The sequence below is a fragment of the Rhinolophus sinicus genome, linkage group LG07, assembly GCF_036562045.2.
Source record: "Rhinolophus sinicus isolate RSC01 linkage group LG07, ASM3656204v1, whole genome shotgun sequence".
Taxonomy (NCBI): Eukaryota; Metazoa; Chordata; class Mammalia; order Chiroptera; family Rhinolophidae; genus Rhinolophus; species Rhinolophus sinicus.
In genome coordinates this window covers 90539107-90543820 of record NC_133757.1, presented here as the reverse complement: position 1 = coordinate 90543820, position 4714 = coordinate 90539107, and the positions used below count along the sequence as shown (strand labels likewise).

The window sequence follows — 4714 nt, the reverse complement described above, 5'->3', positions numbered from 1 at the left end:
AGCTCTCTCTATCTCGATTCAGGGAACATCCATTATCCTCATAGCTAAGGCAAAAACCTAGGAGGCATTTCCAATTTCTCTCATTTCTTTTCTCCTGACCCAATCAATCAGGAAGTCCTGTCATTCTCCCTTTGGTCTAATTCTTGGATTCCAGTACACCCTCCTGGGGGACACCTGGGAACACCTGTCCTGGGTTACCTGACTTTGGACCTCCAATTATCTCTCTCCAGAATCACACTGTCATATGGGATGTGACTTTGGGACCAGGTTTGGGCTCCTGTGGGACCTGTGGAGACCACTGGCCTAGGGCAGCTCCTTAGGAAGCACTGAGTCCTAAGGAGCAGGCAGCAGAACAGCTGTTTGCAGCAGAAGAGCTGTTTGCCAAAGAGGCTAAGAAAAGCAGTCAGAGGCCAGTCAGCGCCAGCACATGTATGAGGGATCAAAACAACTTTAAAGGGAATGAAGAAGTGTTCAGTGGACTCGCACACCAGATTGCTGATAAATTAGTGGGAATAATTTCAGTGCAGTGGTTGGAGGTAAAAGCCAGGATGCCTCTGATGGGAGATATGAAAGAGAAATACTGATTGTAATTCCTAAATGTAATTAGCCCAGAACCTGAAATCCAAGTAAACCGGATGGATTTTGCAGATTAATTTGCATCTCTGATGATCGGTAATTGCTTCTCAATTCTGCCCCCTCCCACCTATTGGCTCATTCCATTTAGTTTTATGGCCTAACCTACAGATAAAGGAAAATGGTCAGGAATACAAGAATTTTTCCCCTTCAGGGGTTTTAATACCAGACAAGATAAGATTTGCTGTCTTGCGAATGAAGCTGAATGTTTTCTATTCTAACTCTAATAAAATTACAATAAAATAAAGTGGAGGTTCTAAGAAAGTGCAACGTATTTAATATTTTCTAGGGAAAAAATGAAATGGAGACAAATGACAAGCAATGACCATCAGAGAATTGTAGAAGGACATATCCTGGTCACCTCTTCAGGCCACACCTATTCCCTGTGTGGTCTCAACTACCATCTGTCTGTTGAACACTCCCCAACCTGTATCTCACTGTAGGTCACTAATGTTCTTTTTTTCTGATTCTAAGTGTGTCATGCCCTGCCACGTAATTGTAAGATGATTTCCATGCCAGCACTACTTGTCAAATGAAAAGATTTTTTTTTTTTTTTTTTTTTTTTAAAGATTTTATTGGGGAAGGGGAACAGGACTTTATTGGGGGAACAATGGTCAAATTGTTGTCCTTTCAATCTTAGTTGTAGGGGGTTCTGTTCAGCTTCAAGTTGTTGTTCTTTCAGTCTTAGTTGTGCTCAGCTCCAGGTCCAGTTACTCGAGGAATTGAGCTGGCAACCTGGTTGAGAGCCCACTGGCCCATGTGGGAATCGAACCGGCAGCCTTCGGAGTTAGGAGCACGGAGCTCTAACCGCCTGAGCCACCGGGCCGGCCCATGAAAAGATTTTTAAAAAGCCACGCACAGAGAAGACACAAGGACCTTGAGCTCGGGTGTGATCTCAGCTCTATTATCTACCAGCTAGGTCTCCTAGGAAAAATTACTTGATTCCTCTGAAACTGTTTATTTTTATATAAAATAAGTATAAGACAAAAGCCATCATGGTGGTGTTAATAATAACAGAAAATATGTATTATCCAAATAACAGACACAAAATAGTTATTCCATAAATGACAGTAGCAACAGATCAGTGCCCCTCAACAAGCAAAAGGGTAAGAAATTAGTAGATTATAAAAACCTCAGAGTACAGACTTTACTTGAGGAATTATTGATCCCAAAATCTTACTTTAGTTTTCTTTTTTTTTTTTTTTAAAGTATGTTATCCTCTATAGACTGATGGAAGTGCCTAGAACGTATGCATATGTTCACTCTATCTGTAGACATTATGTAGTGTAAAAACTTTTCCAACATTCTAATTTTGTGGAAGAAAAGTGGACATAACATGGGAAGGAGATCGTTCTGCATAATTTAAAAATATCTTCACCAATTCTGGGTACAAGGTAATGTATACAATACAGAAGGTTATTTAAAAAGGGGGGAAACAAACAAACAAAAAATGACAGTGTCTCTTGAGTCCGTGCCAACTCATTTCACTTAATTCCACCAATCTATCTCTCTAAGAGCAAATACTCCTATTTTTCCACACATTCTTTTTTGTAAATTTCAAATCTGCAAAAAAAAAAAAGAAAAGAATAGTACAGTTAAGGAGGCGACGCGCGGGAGGAAAGATGGAAGACTACCAGTCTGCGGAAGAGACTGCTTTTGTTGTTGACGAAGTGAGCAACATTGTAAAAGAAGCCATAGAAAGTGCAATTGGTGGCAACAGCTACCAGCACAGCAAAGTGAATCAGTGGACCACAAACGTAGTAGAACAGACTTTAAGCCAACTCACCAAGCTGGGAAAACCATTTAAATACATCATGACCTGTGTAATCATGCAGAAGAATGGAACAGGATTACACATGGCAAGTTCTTGCTTCTGGGACAGCTCTACTGACCGGAGCTGCACCGTGCGATGGGAGAACAAGACCATGTACTGCATCGTCAGCGCCTTTGGACTGTCCATCTGAGCTCCGCCCGCCGTCTTTCTCCTTTGTCTCAACACCTCTCTTCCATCTTCTAACCACCAGCCATGAATTCAGTGAACTCCTTTGTCGTTCTCTTTAAGCGTCCTTTGTTGCACTCTCAAAATGTAGAGAATAACCCAGACCACTGCACTGTTCTGTGAGCTGCACCCCCTAAGTCAGAGGAATCGTCCATCGTAGGTGGTCAGTCAGAAGCCTGGATGCCACTAGTTTTCACTCTGAATATTTCTGTTCAAAGGTGCTAAAAACAAAAATCTTCTAGCGTGATACTTTCTTTACTGTCTGAAACGATTCAAGTGCACTAATTTTCCATACTTTGTACTTTTGTTAGAATAAATTATTCCAATTTTAAAAAAAAGAGAGAATAGTACAGTTAACACTTATATACATCTCTCTTAGGCTGCCCAAATGAACATGTTTGCCTTATTGTTTTAATTATCTCTAAATATTCATTTTATTTATTAATTTGTTTTGCTAAAAGTAAGTGTCAGAGCCCATGACACTTTCCCACTAAATACTTAAGCTGTGACAGCCTAAAAAATGAGGATTTCTCTTATAGGATTATAATATCATTATTATAAATTAAGAAATAAAATGACTTTAATTACATAATATCCATTTCTCCAATTGCTCCAAAGCTATCCTGTCCTTCCCTCTGTTTTTTTGTTTTTCATGATGTTGACTTTTATGAAAAGTTCAGGCCAGTTGTCTTTTTAGTAGTGGTGGGTTAGGGTGGTGACAGCCTGAGAACTCAATGTAAAGTCCTCACTAGAGTTTCTGGTGAGCTCAGTAAGGTGATGCTAAAAAGAAGTCTTAATAAACAGTGAAAGGAAGAAATAACACTGTCATTACCTGCACAAAATATAATTGTCTTTTAGAAAACCAGAAGAATTTACAGACAATGATAAAGACATAGGGGATTTTAGCAAGATTATTGTATAAAACAATCAATAGCCACATGTGAACAACAAATACGTATATTCCTATGTGAAGCAAAAAAAGAAAAATAAAATGTTGAAAGTGAATCTTATACACTTGCATCAAAATATAAAACAGCTAGGAATGAATCTAGGAATAAATATGCACGAATATGATGATCAAAATCATAAACATTCAATGAAAGAGATTAAGAAGAACTTTGTATATAAAAGTATACCACCGCATGGATCGTACGACAATATAATAAAGATGTTAGTCTTCTCCAACTTGAATTACAGCTTCAATGTAATAAAATCCCCAAGGGCACTGCTTTAATAATTAAATATGACTTTATTTATTATTTTGCTTAGCTGTGTTCAGAGAATAAACTAAATAGTCGAATACATTGTGGAGAGCATTCACCTAGAAGAGTAGATAACCTACAAGTTCTTCAGAAAACGTCTACCATCTTTATACTATTTCACACTCAGTCTTTTTCTTAAAGATGGAAACACATTTATTTTATTTTATTTTTTTGGCAGTTTTATAACTTTATTCGACAATCAGCAGCTAGTTCTGTCTGATCCACAGTAACTGTTTGCAGATTTTTGAAAGTAGAGACAGGTACATAGGTAACCAATCTATGGAGTTTATTTGGAGAATCTTCATCCTCATTACATTTTCTGGACAACTGCACACAGAGGTTGTAGGCGACATTCCTTATTCCTTTGACCAGACAGCTTTGTTGAGTCTGGTGCCATGCGCACATCTGGGGTTCCCATCTCCTTAATGGCAAATTTCCGGATTTCTCTGAATACCCGAAGGGCACGCTTCTTGAAACCCACTCCATGGATCGCTTGTGAATGTCGATAGTATATTCTCTGGTCACTACCTCGGTGATGGCAGAACGGCCCTTCTTCTCGCCACCCTTCTTTGTGGCAGCCATTGTGCTCAAGTTGGAAAGGAACAGCGCAAGATATTGTGTGTCAGAAACACATTTTAAAACAATGAAGTACATGTGCTGATAAAGGACAAAAGTATGTGAAACATAGGCAATTGTACAATCCATAGATTGCTCTTATCTGGAGACATACAAGGGGAATGTTCTCTATACAAACATATAAATCACATCAGTGTTTGGTTTTATATGTATAGACTATTCGGAAGGGTCTTCAAACAGCCAT

At 38.7% G+C, this 4714-nt stretch overlaps 2 pseudogenes; one reads left to right on the top strand and one right to left on the bottom strand.

The window, feature by feature from the left end:
* Window positions 1–2103: 2103 nt before the first annotated feature.
* LOC109454207 (dynein light chain Tctex-type 1) lies at window positions 2104–3765 on the top strand (annotated as a pseudogene).
* A 309-nt stretch (window positions 3766–4074) lies between these two features.
* LOC109454200 (large ribosomal subunit protein eL31) lies at window positions 4075–4476 on the bottom strand (annotated as a pseudogene).
* Window positions 4477–4714: the final 238 nt, after the last annotated feature.